Here is a 26,555-nt window from a genome sequence, read left to right on the forward strand (position 1 = left end):
CCAAAAAAGAAATTTTAAGCGCAGCAGAGTAACCAGCGCACATACCTGTTAGCTCAGGTGAGTTTAAAAGGCTGCTGTTGATAACAAGGGCATTTGCTAAATAGATGGTGTGTGTGCAACAATATACTGAAAGGTCAATTATATTGTGCAGCTTATCTCACCACCTGTAGTTATTTAGGTGAAAGCTCCAAAATGCTTGCCTAATATGTCTGTTTATCCAAAAGGAAGTAAAAAGGGAGAGCTAGAAAGATAGCATTGCATCACATTACATGGCAATGCAATGCACAGTTGCTGAAGTTGAACCAAAATGAGCTTGTAATCTGGCTTCTGCAACTTTGAACATGAAAAATCCAATGAGGAGAAGAAAAGCAAAGCCAAAGAGTCCATCCCAAAATCCGACAAACAAGCAAAATGAACAAAAAACATTGAATTCAATTCTTTCTGATTTTAGAAACTGCATTAAAGAAGGGGTGCACCGGTCCTGGAGATACTGCAATACCAGGTCAATGCGTGGAGTGGACAGAGCAAGCTCTTTTTCCATCTCCCTGTTCTAAAAATCCATTTAATATATGGTCCCCAGATAGGGGACGTATCAGATATTAAACTGATAAGAACAGATACTACACTTGATCTTAGCCAAAAGGCCGAGAAGCGATAACCAGAATTGGTTTCAAACTACGGAGCCACCCAAGGATCCTGAAAAGTCCATTTGTGGAGATGAGCTCCTGGACTCCCGTTAAGAAGACATGTTGTCAACCTCTAGATCCCTTACATGCCTGCACTTTTCGGCTTGCTGCTGCTGCAATCCACGCGTTTTAGATCTGCATAACTCCACCTCTTTAAACACAGCACCTTCACCCCCTGCTGTTCCCACCCGCCTCAACACCGTTGGAAGGGAGGAGAACCAATTAAGGCGGGGGGTGGGGTGGAACGAGCAGCTGTCTACCCTTAGCAGGAGGGCTCCTGATTACATACCTCTCCTGCTGCTGCTGCTGCTGGCTGTCCAGCAGCAGACTGAAGGTGGCTGCTGCTGTGCACAGGTATATAAAGGCTCAGAGCCTATTATGACACGCGCAGCCAGCGTTCCATTGCCACATTCCATCTACTGCAGGCAGGATACCTGGCTGGCTGAATGTCGCTGAGAAGCTCACAGAGACCGCCATAAGCAACAGTTTAACAGAATGCCACAGACTAATCAACCAAACTTTTTGGGTTGGGTTCTCTTTTATAGTCTGCAGGCATTAAATGAAAGAAGTCAGTGTTCCAGCAGAAGGAGACAACGTTTCAGAAAAGGCATTGTAGCAAACCAAAAAAGAAATTTTAAGCGCAGCAGAGTAACCAGCGCACATACCTGTTAGCTCAGGTGAGTTTAAAAGGCTGCTGTTGATAACAAGGGCATTTGCTAAATAGATGGTGTGTGTGCAACAATATACTGAAAGGTCAATTATATTGTGCAGCTTATCTCACCACCTGTAGTTATTTAGGTGAAAGCTCCAAAATGCTTGCCTAATATGTCTGTTTATCCAAAAGGAAGTAAAAAGGGAGAGCTAGAAAGATAGCATTGCATCACATTACATGGCAATGCAATGCACAGTTGCTGAAGTTGAACCAAAATGAGCTTGTAATCTGGCTTCTGCAACTTTGAACATGAAAAATCCAATGAGGAGAAGAAAAGCAAAGCCAAAGAGTCCATCCCAAAATCCGACAAACAAGCAAAATGAACAAAAAACATTGAATTCAATTCTTTCTGATTTTAGAAACTGCATTAAAGAAGGGGTGCACCGGTCCTGGAGATACTGCAATACCAGGTCAATGCGTGGAGTGGACAGAGCAAGCTCTTTTTCCATCTCCCTGTTCTAAAAATCCATTTAATATATGGTCCCCAGATAGGGGACGTATCAGATATTAAACTGATAAGAACAGATACTACACTTGATCTTAGCCAAAAGGCCGAGAAGCGATAACCAGAATTGGTTTCAAACTACGGAGCCACCCAAGGATCCTGAAAAGTCCATTTGTGGAGATGAGCTCCTGGACTCCCGTTAAGAAGACATGTTGTCAACCTCTAGATCCCTTACATGCCTGCACTTTTCGGCTTGCTGCTGCTGCAATCCACGCGTTTTAGATCTGCATAACTCCACCTCTTTAAACACAGCACCTTCACCCCCTGCTGTTCCCACCCGCCTCAACACCGTTGGAAGGGAGGAGAACCAATTAAGGCGGGGGGTGGGGTGGAACGAGCAGCTGTCTACCCTTAGCAGGAGGGCTCCTGATTACATAGCTCTCCTGCTGCTGCTGCTGCTGGCTGTCCAGCAGCAGACTGAAGGTGGCTGCTGCTGTGCACAGGTATATAAAGGCTCAGAGCCTATTATGACACGCGCAGCCAGCGTTCCATTGCCACATTCCATCTACTGCAGGCAGGATACCTGGCTGGCTGAATGTCGCTGAGAAGCTCACAGAGACCGCCATAAGCAACAGTTTAACAGAATGCCACAGACTAATCAACCAAACTTTTTGGGTTGGGTTCTCTTTTATAGTCTGCAGGCATTAAATGAAAGAAGTCAGTGTTCCAGCAGAAGGAGACAACGTTTCAGAAAAGGCATTGTAGCAAACCAAAAAAGAAATTTTAAGCGCAGCAGAGTAACCAGCGCACATACCTGTTAGCTCAGGTGAGTTTAAAAGGCTGCTGTTGATAACAAGGGCATTTGCTAAATAGATGGTGTGTGTGCAACAATATACTGAAAGGTCAATTATATTGTGCAGCTTATCTCACCACCTGTAGTTATTTAGGTGAAAGCTCCAAAATGCTTGCCTAATATGTCTGTTTATCCAAAAGGAAGTAAAAAGGGAGAGCTAGAAAGATAGCATTGCATCACATTACATGGCAATGCAATGCACAGTTGCTGAAGTTGAACCAAAATGAGCTTGTAATCTGGCTTCTGCAACTTTGAACATGAAAAATCCAATGAGGAGAAGAAAAGCAAAGCCAAAGAGTCCATCCCAAAATCCGACAAACAAGCAAAATGAACAAAAAACATTGAATTCAATTCTTTCTGATTTTAGAAACTGCATTAAAGAAGGGGTGCACCGGTCCTGGAGATACTGCAATACCAGGTCAATGCGTGGAGTGGACAGAGCAAGCTCTTTTTCCATGTCCCTGTTCTAAAAATCCATTTAATATATGGTCCCCAGATAGGGGACGTATCAGATATTAAACTGATAAGAACAGATACTACACTTGATCTTAGCCAAAAGGCCGAGAAGCGATAACCAGAATTGGTTTCAAACTACGGAGCCACCCAAGGATCCTGAAAAGTCCATTTGTGGAGATGAGCTCCTGGACTCCCGTTAAGAAGACATGTTGTCAACCTCTAGATCCCTTACATGCCTGCACTTTTTGGCTTGCTGCTGCTGCAATCCACGCGTTTTAGATCTGCATAACTCCACCTCTTTAAACACAGCACCTTCACCCCCTGCTGTTCCCACCCGCCTCAACACCGTTGGAAGGGAGGAGAACCAATTAAGGCGGGGGGTGGGGTGGAACGAGCAGCTGTCTACCCTTAGCAGGAGGGCTCCTGATTACATACCTCTCCTGCTGCTGCTGCTGCTGGCTGTCCAGCAGCAGACTGAAGGTGGCTGCTGCTGTGCACAGGTATATAAAGGCTCAGAGCCTATTATGACACGCGCAGCCAGCGTTCCATTGCCACATTCCATCTACTGCAGGCAGGATACCTGGCTGGCTGAATGTCGCTGAGAAGCTCACAGAGACCGCCATAAGCAACAGTTTAACAGAATGCCACAGACTAATCAACCAAACTTTTTGGGTTGGGTTCTCTTTTATAGTCTGCAGGCATTAAATGAAAGAAGTCAGTGTTCCAGCAGAAGGAGACAACGTTTCAGAAAAGGCATTGTAGCAAACCAAAAAAGAAATTTTAAGCGCAGCAGAGTAACCAGCGCACATACCTGTTAGCTCAGGTGAGTTTAAAAGGCTGCTGTTGATAACAAGGGCATTTGCTAAATAGATGGTGTGTGTGCAACAATATACTGAAAGGTCAATTATATTGTGCAGCTTATCTCACCACCTGTAGTTATTTAGGTGAAAGCTCCAAAATGATTGCCTAATATGTCTGTTTATCCAAAAGGAAGTAAAAAGGGAGAGCTAGAAAGATAGCATTGCATCACATTACATGGCAATGCAATGCACAGTTGCAGAAGTTGAACCAAAATGAGCTTGTAATCTGGCTTCTGCAACTTTGAACATGAAAAATCCAATGAGGAGAAGAAAAGCAAAGCCAAAGAGTCCATCCCAAAATCCGACAAACAAGCAAAATGAACAAAAAACATTGAATTCAATTCTTTCTGATTTTAGAAACTGCATTAAAGAAGGGGTGCACCGGTCCTGGAGATACTGCAATACCAGGTCAATGCGTGGAGTGGACAGAGCAAGCTCTTTTTCCATCTCCCTGTTCTAAAAATCCATTTAATATATGGTCCCCAGATAGGGGACGTATCAGATATTAAACTGATAAGAACAGATACTACACTTGATCTTAGCCAAAAGGCCGAGAAGCGATAACCAGAATTGGTTTCAAACTACGGAGCCACCCAAGGATCCTGAAAAGTCCATTTGTGGAGATGAGCTCCTGGACTCCCGTTAAGAAGACATGTTGTCAACCTCTAGATCCCTTACATGCCTGCACTTTTCGGCTTGCTGCTGCTGCAATCCACGCGTTTTAGATCTGCATAACTCCACCTCTTTAAACACAGCACCTTCACCCCCTGCTGTTCCCACCCGCCTCAACACCGTTGGAAGGGAGGAGAACCAATTAAGGCGGGGGGTGGGGTGGAACGAGCAGCTGTCTACCCTTAGCAGGAGGGCTCCTGATTACATACCTCTCCTGCTGCTGCTGCTGCTGCTGGCTGTCCAGCAGCAGACTGAAGGTGGCTGCTGCTGTGCACAGGTATATAAAGGCTCAGAGCCTATTATGACACGCGCAGCCAGCGTTCCATTGCCACATTCCATCTACTGCAGGCAGGATACCTGGCTGGCTGAATGTCGCTGAGAAGCTCACAGAGACCGCCATAAGCAACAGTTTAACAGAATGCCACAGACTAATCAACCAAACTTTTTGGGTTGGGTTCTCTTTTATAGTCTGCAGGCATTAAATGAAAGAAGTCAGTGTTCCAGCAGAAGGAGACAACGTTTCAGAAAAGGCATTGTAGCAAACCAAAAAAGAAATTTTAAGCGCAGCAGAGTAACCAGCGCACATACCTGTTAGCTCAGGTGAGTTTAAAAGGCTGCTGTTGATAACAAGGGCATTTGCTAAATAGATGGTGTGTGTGCAACAATATACTGAAAGGTCAATTATATTGTGCAGCTTATCTCACCACCTGTAGTTATTTAGGTGAAAGCTCCAAAATGCTTGCCTAATATGTCTGTTTATCCAAAAGGAAGTAAAAAGGGAGAGCTAGAAAGATAGCATTGCATCACATTACATGGCAATGCAATGCACAGTTGCTGAAGTTGAACCAAAATGAGCTTGTAATCTGGCTTCTGCAACTTTGAACATGAAAAATCCAATGAGGAGAAGAAAAGCAAAGCCAAAGAGTCCATCCCAAAATCCGACAAACAAGCAAAATGAACAAAAAACATTGAATTCAATTCTTTCTGATTTTAGAAACTGCATTAAAGAAGGGGTGCACCGGTCCTGGAGATACTGCAATACCAGGTCAATGCGTGGAGTGGACAGAGCAAGCTCTTTTTCCATCTCCCTGTTCTAAAAATCCATTTAATATATGGTCCCCAGATAGGGGACGTATCAGATATTAAACTGATAAGAACAGATACTACACTTGATCTTAGCCAAAAGGCCGAGAAGCGATAACCAGAATTGGTTTCAAACTACGGAGCCACCCAAGGATCCTGAAAAGTCCATTTGTGGAGATGAGCTCCTGGACTCCCGTTAAGAAGACATGTTGTCAACCTCTAGATCCCTTACATGCCTGCACTTTTCGGCTTGCTGCTGCTGCAATCCACGCGTTTTAGATCTGCATAACTCCACCTCTTTAAACACAGCACCTTCACCCCCTGCTGTTCCCACCCGCCTCAACACCGTTGGAAGGGAGGAGAACCAATTAAGGCGGGGGGTGGGGTGGAACGAGCAGCTGTCTACCCTTAGCAGGAGGGCTCCTGATTACATACCTCTCCTGCTGCTGCTGCTGCTGGCTGTCCAGCAGCAGACTGAAGGTGGCTGCTGCTGTGCACAGGTATATAAAGGCTCAGAGCCTATTATGACACGCGCAGCCAGCGTTCCATTGCCACATTCCATCTACTGCAGGCAGGATACCTGGCTGGCTGAATGTCGCTGAGAAGCTCACAGAGACCGCCATAAGCAACAGTTTAACAGAATGCCACAGACTAATCAACCAAACTTTTTGGGTTGGGTTCTCTTTTATAGTCTGCAGGCATTGAATGAAAGAAGTCAGTGTTCCAGCAGAAGGAGACAACGTTTCAGAAAAGGCATTGTAGCAAACTAAAAAAGAAATTTTAAGCGCAGCAGAGTAACCAGCGCACATACCTGTTAGCTCAGGTGAGTTTAAAAGGCTGCTGTTGATAACAAGGGCATTTGCTAAATAGATGGTGTGTGTGCAACAATATACTGAAAGGTCAATTATATTGTGCAGCTTATCTCACCACCTGTAGTTATTTAGGTGAAAGCTCCAAAATGCTTGCCTAATATGTCTGTTTATCCAAAAGGAAGTAAAAAGGGAGAGCTAGAAAGATAGCATTGCATCACATTACATGGCAATGCAATGCACAGTTGCTGAAGTTGAACCAAAATGAGCTTGTAATCTGGCTTCTGCAACTTTGAACATGAAAAATCCAATGAGGAGAAGAAAAGCAAAGCCAAAGAGTCCATCCCAAAATCCGACAAACAAGCAAAATGAACAAAAAACATTGAATTCAATTCTTTCTGATTTTAGAAACTGCATTAAAGAAGGGGTGCACCGGTCCTGGAGATACTGCAATACCAGGTCAATGCGTGGAGTGGACAGAGCAAGCTCTTTTTCCATCTCCCTGTTCTAAAAATCCATTTAATATATGGTCCCCAGATAGGGGACGTATCAGATATTAAACTGATAAGAACAGATACTACACTTGATCTTAGCCAAAAGGCCGAGAAGCGATAACCAGAATTGGTTTCAAACTACGGAGCCACCCAAGGATCCTGAAAAGTCCATTTGTGGAGATGAGCTCCTGGACTCCCGTTAAGAAGACATGTTGTCAACCTCTAGATCCCTTACATGCCTGCACTTTTCGGCTTGCTGCTGCTGCAATCCACGCGTTTTAGATCTGCATAACTCCACCTCTTTAAACACAGCACCTTCACCCCCTGCTGTTCCCACCCGCCTCAACACCGTTGGAAGGGAGGAGAACCAATTAAGGCGGGGGGTGGGGTGGAACGAGCAGCTGTCTACCCTTAGCAGGAGGGCTCCTGATTACATACCTCTCCTGCTGCTGCTGCTGCTGGCTGTCCAGCAGCAGACTGAAGGTGGCTGCTGCTGTGCACAGGTATATAAAGGCTCAGAGCCTATTATGACACGCGCAGCCAGCGTTCCATTGCCACATTCCATCTACTGCAGGCAGGATACCTGGCTGGCTGAATGTCGCTGAGAAGCTCACAGAGACCGCCATAAGCAACAGTTTAACAGAATGCCACAGACTAATCAACCAAACTTTTTGGGTTGGGTTCTCTTTTATAGTCTGCAGGCATTGAATGAAAGAAGTCAGTGTTCCAGCAGAAGGAGACAACGTTTCAGAAAAGGCATTGTAGCAAACCAAAAAAGAAATTTTAAGCGCAGCAGAGTAACCAGCGCACATACCTGTTAGCTCAGGTGAGTTTAAAAGGCTGCTGTTGATAACAAGGGCATTTGCTAAATAGATGGTGTGTGTGCAACAATATACTGAAAGGTCAATTATATTGTGCAGCTTATCTCACCACCTGTAGTTATTTAGGTGAAAGCTCCAAAATGCTTGCCTAATATGTCTGTTTATCCAAAAGGAAGTAAAAAGGGAGAGCTAGAAAGATAGCATTGCATCACATTACATGGCAATGCAATGCACAGTTGCTGAAGTTGAACCAAAATGAGCTTGTAATCTGGCTTCTGCAACTTTGAACATGAAAAATCCAATGAGGAGAAGAAAAGCAAAGCCAAAGAGTCCATCCCAAAATCCGACAAACAAGCAAAATGAACAAAAAACATTGAATTCAATTCTTTCTGATTTTAGAAACTGCATTAAAGAAGGGGTGCACCGGTCCTGGAGATACTGCAATACCAGGTCAATGCGTGGAGTGGACAGAGCAAGCTCTTTTTCCATCTCCCTGTTCTAAAAATCCATTTAATATATGGTCCCCAGATAGGGGACGTATCAGATATTAAACTGATAAGAACAGATACTACACTTGATCTTAGCCAAAAGGCCGAGAAGCGATAACCAGAATTGGTTTCAAACTACGGAGCCACCCAAGGATCCTGAAAAGTCCATTTGTGGAGATGAGCTCCTGGACTCCCGTTAAGAAGACATGTTGTCAACCTCTAGATCCCTTACATGCCTGCACTTTTCGGCTTGCTGCTGCTGCAATCCACGCGTTTTAGATCTGCATAACTCCACCTCTTTAAACACAGCACCTTCACCCCCTGCTGTTCCCACCCGCCTCAACACCGTTGGAAGGGAGGAGAACCAATTAAGGCGGGGGGTGGGGTGGAACGAGCAGCTGTCTACCCTTAGCAGGAGGGCTCCTGATTACATACCTCTCCTGCTGCTGCTGCTGCTGGCTGTCCAGCAGCAGACTGAAGGTGGCTGCTGCTGTGCACAGGTATATAAAGGCTCAGAGCCTATTATGACACGCGCAGCCAGCGTTCCATTGCCACATTCCATCTACTGCAGGCAGGATACCTGGCTGGCTGAATGTCGCTGAGAAGCTCACAGAGACCGCCATAAGCAACAGTTTAACAGAATGCCACAGACTAATCAACCAAACTTTTTGGGTTGGGTTCTCTTTTATAGTCTGCAGGCATTAAATGAAAGAAGTCAGTGTTCCAGCAGAAGGAGACAACGTTTCAGAAAAGGCATTGTAGCAAACCAAAAAAGAAATTTTAAGCGCAGCAGAGTAACCAGCGCACATACCTGTTAGCTCAGGTGAGTTTAAAAGGCTGCTGTTGATAACAAGGGCATTTGCTAAATAGATGGTGTGTGTGCAACAATATACTGAAAGGTCAATTATATTGTGCAGCTTATCTCACCACCTGTAGTTATTTAGGTGAAAGCTCCAAAATGCTTGCCTAATATGTCTGTTTATCCAAAAGGAAGTAAAAAGGGAGAGCTAGAAAGATAGCATTGCATCACATTACATGGCAATGCAATGCACAGTTGCTGAAGTTGAACCAAAATGAGCTTGTAATCTGGCTTCTGCAACTTTGAACATGAAAAATCCAATGAGGAGAAGAAAAGCAAAGCCAAAGAGTCCATCCCAAAATCCGACAAACAAGCAAAATGAACAAAAAACATTGAATTCAATTCTTTCTGATTTTAGAAACTGCATTAAAGAAGGGGTGCACCGGTCCTGGAGATACTGCAATACCAGGTCAATGCGTGGAGTGGACAGAGCAAGCTCTTTTTCCATCTCCCTGTTCTAAAAATCCATTTAATATATGGTCCCCAGATAGGGGACGTATCAGATATTAAACTGATAAGAACAGATACTACACTTGATCTTAGCCAAAAGGCCGAGAAGCGATAACCAGAATTGGTTTCAAACTACGGAGCCACCCAAGGATCCTGAAAAGTCCATTTGTGGAGATGAGCTCCTGGACTCCCGTTAAGAAGACATGTTGTCAACCTCTAGATCCCTTACATGCCTGCACTTTTCGGCTTGCTGCTGCTGCAATCCACGCGTTTTAGATCTGCATAACTCCACCTCTTTAAACACAGCACCTTCACCCCCTGCTGTTCCCACCCGCCTCAACACCGTTGGAAGGGAGGAGAACCAATTAAGGCGGGGGGTGGGGTGGAACGAGCAGCTGTCTACCCTTAGCAGGAGGGCTCCTGATTACATACCTCTCCTGCTGCTGCTGCTGCTGGCTGTCCAGCAGCAGACTGAAGGTGGCTGCTGCTGTGCACAGGTATATAAAGGCTCAGAGCCTATTATGACACGCGCAGCCAGCGTTCCATTGCCACATTCCATCTACTGCAGGCAGGATACCTGGCTGGCTGAATGTCGCTGAGAAGCTCACAGAGACCGCCATAAGCAACAGTTTAACAGAATGCCACAGACTAATCAACCAAACTTTTTGGGTTGGGTTCTCTTTTATAGTCTGCAGGCATTAAATGAAAGAAGTCAGTGTTCCAGCAGAAGGAGACAACGTTTCAGAAAAGGCATTGTAGCAAACCAAAAAAGAAATTTTAAGCGCAGCAGAGTAACCAGCGCACATACCTGTTAGCTCAGGTGAGTTTAAAAGGCTGCTGTTGATAACAAGGGCATTTGCTAAATAGATGGTGTGTGTGCAACAATATACTGAAAGGTCAATTATATTGTGCAGCTTATCTCACCACCTGTAGTTATTTAGGTGAAAGCTCCAAAATGCTTGCCTAATATGTCTGTTTATCCAAAAGGAAGTAAAAAGGGAGAGCTAGAAAGATAGCATTGCATCACATTACATGGCAATGCAATGCACAGTTGCTGAAGTTGAACCAAAATGAGCTTGTAATCTGGCTTCTGCAACTTTGAACATGAAAAATCCAATGAGGAGAAGAAAAGCAAAGCCAAAGAGTCCATCCCAAAATCCGACAAACAAGCAAAATGAACAAAAAACATTGAATTCAATTCTTTCTGATTTTAGAAACTGCATTAAAGAAGGGGTGCACCGGTCCTGGAGATACTGCAATACCAGGTCAATGCGTGGAGTGGACAGAGCAAGCTCTTTTTCCATCTCCCTGTTCTAAAAATCCATTTAATATATGGTCCCCAGATAGGGGACGTATCAGATATTAAACTGATAAGAACAGATACTACACTTGATCTTAGCCAAAAGGCCGAGAAGCGATAACCAGAATTGGTTTCAAACTACGGAGCCACCCAAGGATCCTGAAAAGTCCATTTGTGGAGATGAGCTCCTGGACTCCCGTTAAGAAGACATGTTGTCAACCTCTAGATCCCTTACATGCCTGCACTTTTCGGCTTGCTGCTGCTGCAATCCACGCGTTTTAGATCTGCATAACTCCACCTCTTTAAACACAGCACCTTCACCCCCTGCTGTTCCCACCCGCCTCAACACCGTTGGAAGGGAGGAGAACCAATTAAGGCGGGGGGTGGGGTGGAACGAGCAGCTGTCTACCCTTAGCAGGAGGGCTCCTGATTACATAGCTCTCCTGCTGCTGCTGCTGCTGGCTGTCCAGCAGCAGACTGAAGGTGGCTGCTGCTGTGCACAGGTATATAAAGGCTCAGAGCCTATTATGACACGCGCAGCCAGCGTTCCATTGCCACATTCCATCTACTGCAGGCAGGATACCTGGCTGGCTGAATGTCGCTGAGAAGCTCACAGAGACCGCCATAAGCAACAGTTTAACAGAATGCCACAGACTAATCAACCAAACTTTTTGGGTTGGGTTCTCTTTTATAGTCTGCAGGCATTAAATGAAAGAAGTCAGTGTTCCAGCAGAAGGAGACAACGTTTCAGAAAAGGCATTGTAGCAAACCAAAAAAGAAATTTTAAGCGCAGCAGAGTAACCAGCGCACATACCTGTTAGCTCAGGTGAGTTTAAAAGGCTGCTGTTGATAACAAGGGCATTTGCTAAATAGATGGTGTGTGTGCAACAATATACTGAAAGGTCAATTATATTGTGCAGCTTATCTCACCACCTGTAGTTATTTAGGTGAAAGCTCCAAAATGCTTGCCTAATATGTCTGTTTATCCAAAAGGAAGTAAAAAGGGAGAGCTAGAAAGATAGCATTGCATCACATTACATGGCAATGCAATGCACAGTTGCTGAAGTTGAACCAAAATGAGCTTGTAATCTGGCTTCTGCAACTTTGAACATGAAAAATCCAATGAGGAGAAGAAAAGCAAAGCCAAAGAGTCCATCCCAAAATCCGACAAACAAGCAAAATGAACAAAAAACATTGAATTCAATTCTTTCTGATTTTAGAAACTGCATTAAAGAAGGGGTGCACCGGTCCTGGAGATACTGCAATACCAGGTCAATGCGTGGAGTGGACAGAGCAAGCTCTTTTTCCATCTCCCTGTTCTAAAAATCCATTTAATATATGGTCCCCAGATAGGGGACGTATCAGATATTAAACTGATAAGAACAGATACTACACTTGATCTTAGCCAAAAGGCCGAGAAGCGATAACCAGAATTGGTTTCAAACTACGGAGCCACCCAAGGATCCTGAAAAGTCCATTTGTGGAGATGAGCTCCTGGACTCCCGTTAAGAAGACATGTTGTCATCCTCTAGATCCCTTACATGCCTGCACTTTTCGGCTTGCTGCTGCTGCAATCCACGCGTTTTAGATCTGCATAACTCCACCTCTTTAAACACAGCACCTTCACCCCCTGCTGTTCCCACCCGCCTCAACACCGTTGGAAGGGAGGAGAACCAATTAAGGCGGGGGGTGGGGTGGAACGAGCAGCTGTCTACCCTTAGCAGGAGGGCTCCTGATTACATACCTCTCCTGCTGCTGCTGGCTGTCCAGCAGCAGACTGAAGGTGGCTGCTGCTGTGCACAGGTATATAAAGGCTCAGAGCCTATTATGACACGCGCAGCCAGCGTTCCATTGCCACATTCCATCTACTGCAGGCAGGATACCTGACTGGCTGAATGTCGCTGAGAAGCTCACAGAGACCGCCATAAGCAACAGTTTAACAGAATGCCACAGACTAATCAACCAAACTTTTTGGGTTGGGTTCTGTTTTATAGTCTGCAGGCATTAAATGAAAGAAGTCAGTGTTCCAGCAGAAGGAGACAACGTTTCAGAAAAGGCATTGTAGCAAACCAAAAAAGAAATTTTAAGCGCAGCAGAGTAACCAGCGCACATACCTGTTAGCTCAGGTGAGTTTAAAAGGCTGCTGTTGATAACAAGGGCATTTGCTAAATAGATGGTGTGTGTGCAACAATATACTGAAAGGTCAATTATATTGTGCAGCTTATCTCACCACCTGTAGTTATTTAGGTGAAAGCTCCAAAATGCTTGCCTAATATGTCTGTTTATCCAAAAGGAAGTAAAAAGGGAGAGCTAGAAAGATAGCATTGCATCACATTACATGGCAATGCAATGCACAGTTGCTGAAGTTGAACCAAAATGAGCTTGTAATCTGGCTTCTGCAACTTTGAACATGAAAAATCCAATGAGGAGAAGAAAAGCAAAGCCAAAGAGTCCATCCCAAAATCCGACAAACAAGCAAAATGAACAAAAAACATTGAATTCAATTCTTTCTGATTTTAGAAACTGCATTAAAGAAGGGGTGCACCGGTCCTGGAGATACTGCAATACCAGGTCAATGCGTGGAGTGGACAGAGCAAGCTCTTTTTCCATCTCCCTGTTCTAAAAATCCATTTAATATATGGTCCCCAGATAGGGGACGTATCAGATATTAAACTGATAAGAACAGATACTACACTTGATCTTAGCCAAAAGGCCGAGAAGCGATAACCAGAATTGGTTTCAAACTACGGAGCCACCCAAGGATCCTGAAAAGTCCATTTGTGGAGATGAGCTCCTGGACTCCCGTTAAGAAGACATGTTGTCAACCTCTAGATCCCTTACATGCCTGCACTTTTCGGCTTGCTGCTGCTGCAATCCACGCGTTTTAGATCTGCATAACTCCACCTCTTTTAACACAGCACCTTCACCCCCTGCTGTTCCCACCCGCCTCAACACCGTTGGAAGGGAGGAGAACCAATTAAGGCGGGGGGTGGGGTGGAACGAGCAGCTGTCTACCCTTAGCAGGAGGGCTCCTGATTACATACCTCTCCTGCTGCTGCTGCTGCTGCTGGCTGTCCAGCAGCAGACTGAAGGTGGCTGCGGCTGTGCACAGGTATATAAAGGCTCAGAGCCTATTATGACACGCGCAGCCAGCGTTCCATTGCCACATTCCATCTACTGCAGGCAGGATACCTGGCTGGCTGAATGTCGCTGAGAAGCTCACAGAGACCGCCATAAGCAACAGTTTAACAGAATGCCACAGACTAATCAACCAAACTTTTTGGGTTGGGTTCTCTTTTATAGTCTGCAGGCATTAAATGAAAGAAGTCAGTGTTCCAGCAGAAGGAGACAACGTTTCAGAAAAGGCATTGTAGCAAACCAAAAAAGAAATTTTAAGCGCAGCAGAGTAACCAGCGCACATACCTGTTAGCTCAGGTGAGTTTAAAAGGCTGCTGTTGATAACAAGGGCATTTGCTAAATAGATGGTGTGTGTGCAACAATATACTGAAAGGTCAATTATATTGTGCAGCTTATCTCACCACCTGTAGTTATTTAGGTGAAAGCTCCAAAATGCTTGCCTAATATGTCTGTTTATCCAAAAGGAAGTAAAAAGGGAGAGCTAGAAAGATAGCATTGCATCACATTACATGGCAATGCAATGCACAGTTGCTGAAGTTGAACCAAAATGAGCTTGTAATCTGGCTTCTGCAACTTTGAACATGAAAAATCCAATGAGGAGAAGAAAAGCAAAGCCAAAGAGTCCATCCCAAAATCCGACAAACAAGCAAAATGAACAAAAAACATTGAATTCAATTCTTTCTGATTTTAGAAACTGCATTAAAGAAGGGGTGCACCGGTCCTGGAGATACTGCAATACCAGGTCAATGCGTGGAGTGGACAGAGCAAGCTCTTTTTCCATCTCCCTGTTCTAAAAATCCATTTAATATATGGTCCCCAGATAGGGGACGTATCAGATATTAAACTGATAAGAACAGATACTACACTTGATCTTAGCCAAAAGGCCGAGAAGCGATAACCAGAATTGGTTTCAAACTACGGAGCCACCCAAGGATCCTGAAAAGTCCATTTGTGGAGATGAGCTCCTGGACTCCCGTTAAGAAGACATGTTGTCAACCTCTAGATCCCTTACATGCCTGCACTTTTCGGCTTGCTGCTGCTGCAATCCACGCGTTTTAGATCTGCATAACTCCACCTCTTTAAACACAGCACCTTCACCCCCTGCTGTTCCCACCCGCCTCAACACCGTTGGAAGGGAGGAGAACCAATTAAGGCGGGGGGTGGGGTGGAACGAGCAGCTGTCTACCCTTAGCAGGAGGGCTCCTGATTACATACCTCTCCTGCTGCTGCTGCTGCTGGCTGTCCAGCAGCAGACTGAAGGTGGCTGCTGCTGTGCACAGGTATATAAAGGCTCAGAGCCTATTATGACACGCGCAGCCAGCGTTCCATTGCCACATTCCATCTACTGCAGGCAGGATACCTGGCTGGCTGAATGTCGCTGAGAAGCTCACAGAGACCGCCATAAGCAACAGTTTAAAAGAATGCCACAGACTAATCAACCAAACTTTTTGGGTTGGGTTCTCTTTTATAGTCTGCAGGCATTGAATGAAAGAAGTCAGTGTTCCAGCAGAAGGAGACAACGTTTCAGAAAAGGCATTGTAGCAAACCAAAAAAGAAATTTTAAGCGCAGCAGAGTAACCAGCGCACATACCTGTTAGCTCAGGTGAGTTTAAAAGGCTGCTGTTGATAACAAGGGCATTTGCTAAATAGATGGTGTGTGTGCAACAATATACTGAAAGGTCAATTATATTGTGCAGCTTATCTCACCACCTGTAGTTATTTAGGTGAAAGCTCCAAAATGCTTGCCTAATATGTCTGTTTATCCAAAAGGAAGTAAAAAGGGAGAGCTAGAAAGATAGCATTGCATCACATTACATGGCAATGCAATGCACAGTTGCTGAAGTTGAACCAAAATGAGCTTGTAATCTGGCTTCTGCAACTTTGAACATGAAAAATCCAATGAGGAGAAGAAAAGCAAAGCCAAAGAGTCCATCCCAAAATCCGACAAACAAGCAAAATGAACAAAAAACATTGAATTCAATTCTTTCTGATTTTAGAAACTGCATTAAAGAAGGGGTGCACCGGTCCTGGAGATACTGCAATACCAGGTCAATGCGTGGAGTGGACAGAGCAAGCTCTTTTTCCATCTCCCTGTTCTAAAAATCCATTTAATATATGGTCCCCAGATAGGGGACGTATCAGATATTAAACTGATAAGAACAGATACTACACTTGATCTTAGCCAAAAGGCCGAGAAGCGATAACCAGAATTGGTTTCAAACTACGGAGCCACCCAAGGATCCTGAAAAGTCCATTTGTGGAGATGAGCTCCTGGACTCCCGTTAAGAAGACATGTTGTCAACCTCTAGATCCCTTACATGCCTGCACTTTTCTTCTTGCTGCTGCTGCAATCCACGCGTTTTAGATCTGCATAACTCCACCTCTTTAAACACAGCACCTTCACCCCCTGCTGTTCCCACCCGCCTCAACACCGTTGGAAGGGAGGAGAACCAATTAAGGCGGGGGGTGGGGTGGAACGAGCAGCTGTCTACCCTTAGCAGGAGGGCTCCTGATTACATACCTCTCCTGCTGCTGCTGCTGCTGGCTGTCCAGCAGCAGACTGAAGGTGGCTGCTGCTGTGCACAGGTATATAAAGGCTCAGAGCCTATTATGACACGCGCAGCCAGCGTTCCATTGCCACATTCCATCTACTGCAGGCAGGATACCTGGCTGGCTGAATGTCGCTGAGAAGCTCACAGAGACCGCCATAAGCAACAGTTTAACAGAATGCCACAGACTAATCAACCAAACTTTTTGGGTTGGGTTCTCTTTTATAGTCTGCAGGCATTAAATGAAAGAAGTCAGTGTTCCAGCAGAAGGAGACAACGTTTCAGAAAAGGCATTGTAGCAAACCAAAAAAGAAATTTTAAGCGCAGCAGAGTAACCAGCGCACATACCTGTTAGCTCAGGTGAGTTTAAAAGGCTGCTGTTGATAACAAGGGCATTTGCTAAATAGATGGTGTGTGTGCAACAATATACTGAAAGGTCAATTATATTGTGCAGCTTATCTCACCACCTGTAGTTATTTAGGTGAAAGCTCCAAAATGCTTGCCTAATATGTCTGTTTATCCAAAAGGAAGTAAAAAGGGAGAGCTAGAAAGATAGCATTGCATCACATTACATGGCAATGCAATGCACAGTTGCTGAAGTTGAACCAAAATGAGCTTGTAATCTGGCTTCTGCAACTTTGAACATGAAAAATCCAATGAGGAGAAGAAAAGCAAAGCCAAAGAGTCCATCCCAAAATCCGACAAACAAGCAAAATGAACAAAAAACATTGAATTCAATTCTTTCTGATTTTAGAAACTGCATTAAAGAAGGGGTGCACCGGTCCTGGAGATACTGCAATACCAGGTCAATGCGTGGAGTGGACAGAGCAAGCTCTTTTTCCATCTCCCTGTTCTAAAAATCCATTTAATATATGGTCCCCAGATAGGGGACGTATCAGATATTAAACTGATAAGAACAGATACTACACTTGATCTTAGCCAAAAGGCCGAGAAGCGATAACCAGAATTGGTTTCAAACTACGGAGCCACCCAAGGATCCTGAAAAGTCCATTTGTGGAGATGAGCTCCTGGACTCCCGTTAAGAAGACATGTTGTCAACCTCTAGATCCCTTACATGCCTGCACTTTTCGGCTTGCTGCTGCTGCAATCCACGCGTTTTAGATCTGCATAACTCCACCTCTTTAAACACAGCACCTTCACCCCCTGCTGTTCCCACCCGCCTCAACACCGTTGGAAGGGAGGAGAACCAATTAAGGCGGGGGGTGGGGTGGAACGAGCAGCTGTCTACCCTTAGCAGGAGGGCTCCTGATTACATACCTCTCCTGCTGCTGCTGCTGCTGGCTGTCCAGCAGCAGACTGAAGGTGGCTGCTGCTGTGCACAGGTATATAAAGGCTCAGAGCCTATTATGACACGCGCAGCCAGCGTTCCATTGCCACATTCCATCTACTGCAGGCAGGATACCTGGCTGGCTGAATGTCGCTGAGAAGCTCACAGAGACCGCCATAAGCAACAGTTTAACAGAATGCCACAGACTAATCAACCAAACTTTTTGGGTTGGGTTCTCTTTTATAGTCTGCAGGCATTAAATGAAAGAAGTCAGTGTTCCAGCAGAAGGAGACAACGTTTCAGAAAAGGCATTGTAGCAAACCAAAAAAGAAATTTTAAGCGCAGCAGAGTAACCAGCGCACATACCTGTTAGCTCAGGTGAGTTTAAAAGGCTGCTGTTGATAACAAGGGCATTTGCTAAATAGATGGTGTGTGTGCAACAATATACTGAAAGGTCAATTATATTGTGCAGCTTATCTCACCACCTGTAGTTATTTAGGTGAAAGCTCCAAAATGCTTGCCTAATATGTCTGTTTATCCAAAAGGAAGTAAAAAGGGAGAGCTAGAAAGATAGCATTGCATCACATTACATGGCAATGCAATGCACAGTTGCTGAAGTTGAACCAAAATGAGCTTGTAATCTGGCTTCTGCAACTTTGAACATGAAAAATCCAATGAGGAGAAGAAAAGCAAAGCCAAAGAGTCCATCCCAAAATCCGACAAACAAGCAAAATGAACAAAAAACATTGAATTCAATTCTTTCTGATTTTAGAAACTGCATTAAAGAAGGGGTGCACCGGTCCTGGAGATACTGCAATACCAGGTCAATGCGTGGAGTGGACAGAGCAAGCTCTTTTTCCATCTCCCTGTTCTAAAAATCCATTTAATATATGGTCCCCAGATAGGGGACGTATCAGATATTAAACTGATAAGAACAGATACTACACTTGATCTTAGCCAAAAGGCCGAGAAGCGATAACCAGAATTGGTTTCAAACTACGGAGCCACCCAAGGATCCTGAAAAGTCCATTTGTGGAGATGAGCTCCTGGACTCCCGTTAAGAAGACATGTTGTCAACCTCTAGATCCCTTACATGCCTGCACTTTTCGGCTTGCTGCTGCTGCAATCCACGCGTTTTAGATCTGCATAACTCCACCTCTTTAAACACAGCACCTTCACCCCCTGCTGTTCCCACCCGCCTCAACACCGTTGGAAGGGAGGAGAACCAATTAAGGCGGGGGGTGGGGTGGAACGAGCAGCTGTCTACCCTTAGCAGGAGGGCTCCTGATTACATACCTCTCCTGCTGCTGCTGCTGCTGGCTGTCCAGCAGCAGACTGAAGGTGGCTGCTGCTGTGCACAGGTATATAAAGGCTCAGAGCCTATTATGACACGCGCAGCCAGCGTTCCATTGCCACATTCCATCTACTGCAGGCAGGATACCTGGCTGGCTGAATGTCGCTGAGAAGCTCACAGAGACCGCCATAAGCAACAGTTTAACAGAATGCCACAGACTAATCAACCAAACTTTTTGGGTTGGGTTCTCTTTTATAGTCTGCAGGCATTAAATGAAAGAAGTCAGTGTTCCAGCAGAAGGAGACAACGTTTCAGAAAAGGCATTGTAGCAAACCAAAAAAGAAATTTTAAGCGCAGCAGAGTAACCAGCGCACATACCTGTTAGCTCAGGTGAGTTTAAAAGGCTGCTGTTGATAACAAGGGCATTTGCTAAATAGATGGTGTGTGTGCAACAATATACTGAAAGGTCAATTATATTGTGCAGCTTATCTCACCACCTGTAGTTATTTAGGTGAAAGCTCCAAAATGCTTGCCTAATATGTCTGTTTATCCAAAAGGAAGTAAAAAGGGAGAGCTAGAAAGATAGCATTGCATCACATTACATGGCAATGCAATGCACAGTTGCTGAAGTTGAACCAAAATGAGCTTGTAATCTGGCTTCTGCAACTTTGAACATGAAAAATCCAATGAGGAGAAGAAAAGCAAAGCCAAAGAGTCCATCCCAAAATCCGACAAACAAGCAAAATGAACAAAAAACATTGAATTCAATTCTTTCTGATTTTAGAAACTGCATTAAAGAAGGGGTGCACCGGTCCTGGAGATACTGCAATACCAGGTCAATGCGTGGAGTGGACAGAGCAAGCTCTTTTTCCATCTCCCTGTTCTAAAAATCCATTTAATATATGGTCCCCAGATAGGGGACGTATCAGATATTAAACTGATAAGAACAGATACTACACTTGATCTTAGCCAAAAGGCCGAGAAGCGATAACCAGAATTGGTTTCAAACTACGGAGCCACCCAAGGATCCTGAAAAGTCCATTTGTGGAGATGAGCTCCTGGACTCCCGTTAAGAAGACATGTTGTCAACCTCTAGATCCCTTACATGCCTGCACTTTTCGGCTTGCTGCTGCTGCAATCCACGCGTTTTAGATCTGCATAACTCCACCTCTTTAAACACAGCACCTTCACCCCCTGCTGTTCCCACCCGCCTCAACACCGTTGGAAGGGAGGAGAACCAATTAAGGCGGGGGGTGGGGTGGAACGAGCAGCTGTCTACCCTTAGCAGGAGGGCTCCTGATTACATACCTCTCCTGCTGCTGCTGCTGCTGGCTGTCCAGCAGCAGACTGAAGGTGGCTGCTGCTGTGCACAGGTATATAAAGGCTCAGAGCCTATTATGACACGCGCAGCCAGCGTTCCATTGCCACATTCCATCTACTGCAGGCAGGATACCTGGCTGGCTGAATGTCGCTGAGAAGCTCACAGAGACCGCCATAAGCAACAGTTTAACAGAATGCCACAGACTAATCAACCAAACTTTTTGGGTTGGGTTCTCTTTTATAGTCTGCAGGCATTAAATGAAAGAAGTCAGTGTTCCAGCAGAAGGAGACAACGTTTCAGAAAAGGCATTGTAGCAAACCAAAAAAGAAATTTTAAGCGCAGCAGAGTAACCAGCGCACATACCTGTTAGCTCAGGTGAGTTTAAAAGGCTGCTGTTGATAACAAGGGCATTTGCTAAATAGATGGTGTGTGTGCAACAATATACTGAAAGGTCAATTATATTGTGCAGCTTATCTCACCACCTGTAGTTATTTAGGTGAAAGCTCCAAAATGCTTGCCTAATATGTCTGTTTATCCAAAAGGAAGTAAAAAGGGAGAGCTAGAAAGATAGCATTGCATCACATTACATGGCAATGCAATGCACAGTTGCTGAAGTTGAACCAAAATGAGCTTGTAATCTGGCTTCTGCAACTTTGAACATGAAAAATCCAATGAGGAGAAGAAAAGCAAAGCCAAAGAGTCCATCCCAAAATCCGACAAACAAGCAAAATGAACAAAAAACATTGAATTCAATTCTTTCTGATTTTAGAAACTGCATTAAAGAAGGGGTGCACCGGTCCTGGAGATACTGCAATACCAGGTCAATGCGTGGAGTGGACAGAGCAAGCTCTTTTTCCATCTCCCTGTTCTAAAATTCCATTTAATATATGGTCCCCAGATAGGGGACGTATCAGATATTAAACTGATAAGAACAGATACTACACTTGATCTTAGCCAAAAGGCCGAGAAGCGATAACCAGAATTGGTTTCAAACTACGGAGCGACCCAAGGATCCTGAAAAGTCCATTTGTGGAGATGAGCTCCTGGACTCCCGTTAAGAAGACATGTTGTCAACCTCTAGATCCCTTACATGCCTGCACTTTTCGGCTTGCTGCTGCTGCAATCCACGCGTTTTAGATCTGCATAACTCCACCTCTTTAAACACAGCACCTTCACCCCCTGCTGTTCCCACCCGCCTCAACACCGTTGGAAGGGAGGAGAACCAATTAAGGCGGGGGGTGGGGTGGAACGAGCAGCTGTCTACCCTTAGCAGGAGGGCTCCTGATTACATACCTCTCCTGCTGCTGCTGCTGCTGCTGGCTGTCCAGCAGCAGACTGAAGGTGGCTGCTGCTGTGCACAGGTATATAAAGGCTCAGAGCCTATTATGACACGCGCAGCCAGCGTTCCATTGCCACATTCCATCTACTGCAGGCAGGATACCTGGCTGGCTGAATGTCGCTGAGAAGCTCACAGAGACCGCCATAAGCAACAGTTTAAAAGAATGCCACAGACTAATCAACCAAACTTTTTGGGTTGGGTTCTCTTTTATAGTCTGCAGGCATTAAATGAAAGAAGTCAGTGTTCCAGCAGAAGGAGACAACGTTTCAGAAAAGGCATTGTAGCAAACCAAAAAAGAAATTTTAAGCGCAGCAGAGTAACCAGCGCACATACCTGTTAGCTCAGGTGAGTTTAAAAGGCTGCTGTTGATAACAAGGGCATTTGCTAAATAGATGGTGTGTGTGCAACAATATACTGAAAGGTCAATTATATTGTGCAGCTTATCTCACCACCTGTAGTTATTTAGGTGAAAGCTCCAAAATGCTTGCCTAATATGTCTGTTTATCCAAAAGGAAGTAAAAAGGGAGAGCTAGAAAGATAGCATTGCATCACATTACATGGCAATGCAATGCACAGTTGCTGAAGTTGAACCAAAATGAGCTTGTAATCTGGCTTCTGCAACTTTGAACATGAAAAATCCAATGAGGAGAAGAAAAGCAGAGCCAAAGAGTCCATCCCAAAATCCGACAAACAAGCAAAATGAACAAAAAACATTGAATTCAATTCTTTCTCATTTTAGAAACTGCATTAAAGAAGGGGTGCACCGGTCCTGGAGATACTGCAATACCAGGTCAATGCGTGGAGTGGACAGAGCAAGCTCTTTTTCCATCTCCCTGTTCTAAAAATCCATTTAATATATGGTCCCCAGATAGGGGACGTATCAGATATTAAACTGATAAGAACAGATACTACACTTGATCTTAGCCAAAAGGCCGAGAAGCGATAACCAGAATTGGTTTCAAACTACGGAGCCACCCAAGGATCCTAAAAAGTCCATTTGTGGAGATGAGCTCCTGGACTCCCGTTAAGAAGACATGTTGTCAACCTCTAGATCCCTTACATGCCTGCACTTTTCGGCTTGCTGCTGCTGCAATCCACGCGTTTTAGATCTGCATAACTCCACCTCTTTAAACACAGCACCTTCACCCCCTGCTGTTCCCACCCGCCTCAACACCGTTGGAAGGGAGGAGAACCAATTAAGGCGGGGGGTGGGGTGGAACGAGCAGCTGTCTACCCTTAGCAGGAGGGCTCCTGATTACATACCTCTCCTGCTGCTGCTGCTGCTGGCTGTCCAGCAGCAGACTGAAGGTGGCTGCTGCTGTGCACAGGTATATAAAGGCTCAGAGCCTATTATGACACGCGCAGCCAGCGTTCCATTGCCACATTCCATCTACTGCAGGCAGGATACCTGGCTGGCTGAATGTCGCTGAGAAGCTCACAGAGACCGCCATAAGCAACAGTTTAACAGAATGCCACAGACTAATCAACCAAACTTTTTGGGTTGGGTTCTCTTTTATAGTCTGCAGGCATTAAATGAAAGAAGTCAGTGTTCCAGCAGAAGGAGACAACGTTTCAGAAAAGGCATTGTAGCAAACCAAAAAAGAAATTTTAAGCGCAGCAGAGTAACCAGCGCACATACCTGTTAGCTCAGGTGAGTTTAAAAGGCTGCTGTTGATAACAAGGGCATTTGCTAAATAGATGGTGTGTGTGCAACAATATACTGAAAGGTCAATTATATTGTGCAGCTTATCTCACCACCTGTAGTTATTTAGGTGAAAGCTCCAAAATGCTTGCCTAATATGTCTGTTTATCCAAAAGGAAGTAAAGAGGGAGAGCTAGAAAGATAGCATTGCATCACATTACATGGCAATGCAATGCACAGTTGCTGAAGTTGAACCAAAATGAGCTTGTAATCTGGCTTCTGCAACTTTGAACATGAAAAATCCAATGAGGAGAAGAAAAGCAAAGCCAAAGAGTCCATCCCAAAATCCGACAAACAAGCAAAATGAACAAAAAACATTGAATTCAATTCTTTCTGATTTTAGAAACTGCATTAAAGAAGGGGTGCACCGGTCCTGGAGATACTGCAATACCAGGTCAATGCGTGGAGTGGACAGAGCAAGCTCTTTTTCCATCTCCCTGTTCTAAAAATCCATTTAATATATGGTCCCCAGATAGGGGACGTATCAGATATTAAACTGATAAGAACAGATACTACACTTGATCTTAGCCAAAAGGCCGAGAAGCGATAACCAGAATTGGTTTCAAACTACGGAGCCACCCAAGGATCCTGAAAAGTCCATTTGTGGAGATGAGCTCCTGGACTCCCGTTAAGAAGACATGTTGTCAACCTCTAGATCCCTTACATGCCTGCACTTTTCGGCTTGCTGCTGCTGCAATCCACGCGTTTTAGATCTGCATAACTCCACCTCTTTAAACACAGCACCTTCACCCCCTGCTGTTCCCACCCGCCTCAACACCGTTGGAAGGGAGGAGAACCAATTAAGGCGGGGGGTGGGGTGGAACGAGCAGCTGTCTACCCTTAGCAGGAGGGCTCCTGATTACATACCTCTCCTGCTGCTGCTGCTGCTGGCTGTCCAGCAGCAGACTGAAGGTGGCTGCTGCTGTGCACAGGTATATAAAGGCTCAGAGCCTATTATGACACGCGCAGCCAGCGTTCCATTGCCACATTCCATCTACTGCAGGCAGGATACCTGGCTGGCTGAATGTCGCTGAGAAGCTCACAGAGACCGCCATAAGCAACAGTTTAACAGAATGCCACAGACTAATCAACCAAACTTTTTGGGTTGGGTTCTCTTTTATAGTCTGCAGGCATTAAATGAAAGAAGTCAGTGTTCCAGCAGAAGGAGACAACGTTTCAGAAAAGGCATTGTAGCAAACCAAAAAAGAAATTTTAAGCGCAGCAGAGTAACCAGCGCACATACCTGTTAGCTCAGGTGAGTTTAAAAGGCTGCTGTTGATAACAAGGGCATTTGCTAAATAGATGGTGTGTGTGCAACAATATACTGAAAGGTCAATTATATTGTGCAGCTTATCTCACCACCTGTAGTTATTTAGGTGAAAGCTCCAAAATGCTTGCCTAATATGTCTGTTTATCCAAAAGGAAGTAAAAAGGGAGAGCTAGAAAGATAGCATTGCATCACATTACATGGCAATGCAATGCACAGTTGCTGAAGTTGAACCAAAATGAGCTTGTAATCTGGCTTCTGCAACTTTGAACATGAAAAATCCAATGAGGAGAAGAAAAGCAAAGCCAAAGAGTCCATCCCAAAATCCGACAAACAAGCAAAATGAACAAAAAACATTGAATTCAATTCTTTCTGATTTTAGAAACTGCATTAAAGAAGGGGTGCACCGGTCCTGGAGATACTGCAATACCAGGTCAATGCGTGGAGTGGACAGAGCAAGCTCTTTTTCCATCTCCCTGTTCTAAAAATCCATTTAATATATGGTCCCCAGATAGGGGACGTATCAGATATTAAACTGATAAGAACAGATACTACACTTGATCTTAGCCAAAAGGCCGAGAAGCGATAACCAGAATTGGTTTCAAACTACGGAGCCACCCAAGGATCCTGAAAAGTCCATTTGTGGAGATGAGCTCCTGGACTCCCGTTAAGAAGACATTTTGTCAACCTCTAGATCCCTTACATGCCTGCACTTTTCGGCTTGCTGCTGCTGCAATCCACGCGTTTTAGATCTGCATAACTCCACCTCTTTAAACACAGCACCTTCACCCCCTGCTGTTCCCACCCGCCTCAACACCGTTGGAAGGGAGGAGAACCAATTAAGGCGGGGGGTGGGGTGGAACGAGCAGCTGTCTACCCTTAGCAGGAGGGCTCCTGATTACATACCTCTCCTGCTGCTGCTGCTGCTGGCTGTCCAGCAGCAGACTGAAGGTGGCTGCTGCTGTGCACAGGTATATAAAGGCTCAGAGCCTATTATGACACGCGCAGCCAGCGTTCCATTGCCACATTCCATCTACTGCAGGCAGGATACCTGGCTGGCTGAATGTCGCTGAGAAGCTCACAGAGACCGCCATAAGCAACAGTTTAACAGAATGCCACAGACTAATCAACCAAAATTTTTGGGTTGGGTTCTCTTTTATAGTCTGCAGGCATTAAATGAAAGAAGTCAGTGTTCCAGCAGAAGGAGACAACGTTTCAGAAAAGGCATTGTAGCAAACCAAAAAAGAAATTTTAAGCGCAGCAGAGTAACCAGCGCACATACCTGTTAGCTCAGGTGAGTTTAAAAGGCTGCTGTTGATAACAAGGGCATTTGCTAAATAGATGGTGTGTGTGCAACAATATACTGAAAGGTCAATTATATTGTGCAGCTTATCTCACCACCTGTAGTTATTTAGGTGAAAGCTCCAAAATGCTTGCCTAATATGTCTGTTTATCCAAAAGGAAGTAAAAAGGGAGAGCTAGAAAGATAGCATTGCATCACATTACATGGCAATGCAATGCACAGTTGCTGAAGTTGAACCAAAATGAGCTTGTAATCTGGCTTCTGCAACTTTGAACATGAAAAATCCAATGAGGAGAAGAAAAGCAAAGCCAAAGAGTCCATCCCAAAATCCGACAAACAAGCAAAATGAACAAAAAACATTGAATT

At 44.8% G+C, this 26,555-nt stretch overlaps 20 non-coding genes across 20 annotated transcripts; all 20 read right to left on the minus strand.

Annotated features, from left to right (window-relative positions):
- Positions 1-465: 465 nt before the first annotated feature.
- Positions 466-656, minus strand: LOC141204595 (U2 spliceosomal RNA). The gene has a single exon (XR_012275454.1). It is a non-coding gene; the product is annotated as a U2 spliceosomal RNA (small nuclear RNA).
- A 1,115-nt stretch (positions 657-1,771) lies between these two features.
- On the minus strand, positions 1,772-1,962 carry LOC141204596 (U2 spliceosomal RNA). Its single transcript, XR_012275455.1, has one exon. It is a non-coding gene; the product is annotated as a U2 spliceosomal RNA (small nuclear RNA).
- A 1,115-nt stretch (positions 1,963-3,077) lies between these two features.
- On the minus strand, positions 3,078-3,268 carry LOC141204173 (U2 spliceosomal RNA). Its single transcript, XR_012275143.1, has one exon. It is a non-coding gene; the product is annotated as a U2 spliceosomal RNA (small nuclear RNA).
- Positions 3,269-4,383: 1,115 nt separating this feature from the next.
- LOC141204597 (U2 spliceosomal RNA) lies at positions 4,384-4,574 on the minus strand. Its single transcript, XR_012275456.1, has one exon. It is a non-coding gene; the product is annotated as a U2 spliceosomal RNA (small nuclear RNA).
- A 1,118-nt stretch (positions 4,575-5,692) lies between these two features.
- On the minus strand, positions 5,693-5,883 carry LOC141204598 (U2 spliceosomal RNA). Its single transcript, XR_012275457.1, has one exon. It is a non-coding gene; the product is annotated as a U2 spliceosomal RNA (small nuclear RNA).
- A 1,115-nt stretch (positions 5,884-6,998) lies between these two features.
- Positions 6,999-7,189, minus strand: LOC141204599 (U2 spliceosomal RNA). Its single transcript, XR_012275459.1, has one exon. It is a non-coding gene; the product is annotated as a U2 spliceosomal RNA (small nuclear RNA).
- A 1,115-nt stretch (positions 7,190-8,304) lies between these two features.
- Positions 8,305-8,495, minus strand: LOC141204600 (U2 spliceosomal RNA). Its single transcript, XR_012275460.1, has one exon. It is a non-coding gene; the product is annotated as a U2 spliceosomal RNA (small nuclear RNA).
- Positions 8,496-9,610: 1,115 nt separating this feature from the next.
- LOC141204601 (U2 spliceosomal RNA) lies at positions 9,611-9,801 on the minus strand. Its single transcript, XR_012275461.1, has one exon. It is a non-coding gene; the product is annotated as a U2 spliceosomal RNA (small nuclear RNA).
- Positions 9,802-10,916: 1,115 nt separating this feature from the next.
- On the minus strand, positions 10,917-11,107 carry LOC141204602 (U2 spliceosomal RNA). Its single transcript, XR_012275462.1, has one exon. It is a non-coding gene; the product is annotated as a U2 spliceosomal RNA (small nuclear RNA).
- A 1,115-nt stretch (positions 11,108-12,222) lies between these two features.
- LOC141204603 (U2 spliceosomal RNA) lies at positions 12,223-12,413 on the minus strand. Its single transcript, XR_012275463.1, has one exon. It is a non-coding gene; the product is annotated as a U2 spliceosomal RNA (small nuclear RNA).
- A 1,109-nt stretch (positions 12,414-13,522) lies between these two features.
- On the minus strand, positions 13,523-13,713 carry LOC141204605 (U2 spliceosomal RNA). Its single transcript, XR_012275466.1, has one exon. It is a non-coding gene; the product is annotated as a U2 spliceosomal RNA (small nuclear RNA).
- Positions 13,714-14,831: 1,118 nt separating this feature from the next.
- On the minus strand, positions 14,832-15,022 carry LOC141204606 (U2 spliceosomal RNA). The gene has a single exon (XR_012275467.1). It is a non-coding gene; the product is annotated as a U2 spliceosomal RNA (small nuclear RNA).
- A 1,115-nt stretch (positions 15,023-16,137) lies between these two features.
- On the minus strand, positions 16,138-16,328 carry LOC141204607 (U2 spliceosomal RNA). Its single transcript, XR_012275468.1, has one exon. It is a non-coding gene; the product is annotated as a U2 spliceosomal RNA (small nuclear RNA).
- Positions 16,329-17,443: 1,115 nt separating this feature from the next.
- Positions 17,444-17,634, minus strand: LOC141204608 (U2 spliceosomal RNA). Its single transcript, XR_012275469.1, has one exon. It is a non-coding gene; the product is annotated as a U2 spliceosomal RNA (small nuclear RNA).
- A 1,115-nt stretch (positions 17,635-18,749) lies between these two features.
- LOC141204610 (U2 spliceosomal RNA) lies at positions 18,750-18,940 on the minus strand. Its single transcript, XR_012275470.1, has one exon. It is a non-coding gene; the product is annotated as a U2 spliceosomal RNA (small nuclear RNA).
- A 1,115-nt stretch (positions 18,941-20,055) lies between these two features.
- Positions 20,056-20,246, minus strand: LOC141204611 (U2 spliceosomal RNA). Its single transcript, XR_012275471.1, has one exon. It is a non-coding gene; the product is annotated as a U2 spliceosomal RNA (small nuclear RNA).
- A 1,115-nt stretch (positions 20,247-21,361) lies between these two features.
- Positions 21,362-21,552, minus strand: LOC141204104 (U2 spliceosomal RNA). Its single transcript, XR_012275077.1, has one exon. It is a non-coding gene; the product is annotated as a U2 spliceosomal RNA (small nuclear RNA).
- A 1,118-nt stretch (positions 21,553-22,670) lies between these two features.
- On the minus strand, positions 22,671-22,861 carry LOC141204612 (U2 spliceosomal RNA). Its single transcript, XR_012275472.1, has one exon. It is a non-coding gene; the product is annotated as a U2 spliceosomal RNA (small nuclear RNA).
- A 1,115-nt stretch (positions 22,862-23,976) lies between these two features.
- On the minus strand, positions 23,977-24,167 carry LOC141204613 (U2 spliceosomal RNA). The gene has a single exon (XR_012275473.1). It is a non-coding gene; the product is annotated as a U2 spliceosomal RNA (small nuclear RNA).
- A 1,115-nt stretch (positions 24,168-25,282) lies between these two features.
- Positions 25,283-25,473, minus strand: LOC141204614 (U2 spliceosomal RNA). Its single transcript, XR_012275474.1, has one exon. It is a non-coding gene; the product is annotated as a U2 spliceosomal RNA (small nuclear RNA).
- Between the last annotated feature and the right edge of the window lie 1,082 nt (positions 25,474-26,555).

The sequence above is a fragment of the Phyllobates terribilis genome, unplaced genomic scaffold (assembly GCF_046119375.1).
Source record: "Phyllobates terribilis strain yellow unplaced genomic scaffold, ASM4611937v1 Scaffold_134__1_contigs__length_4944459, whole genome shotgun sequence".
Lineage (NCBI taxonomy): Eukaryota > Metazoa > Chordata > Amphibia > Anura > Dendrobatidae > Phyllobates > Phyllobates terribilis.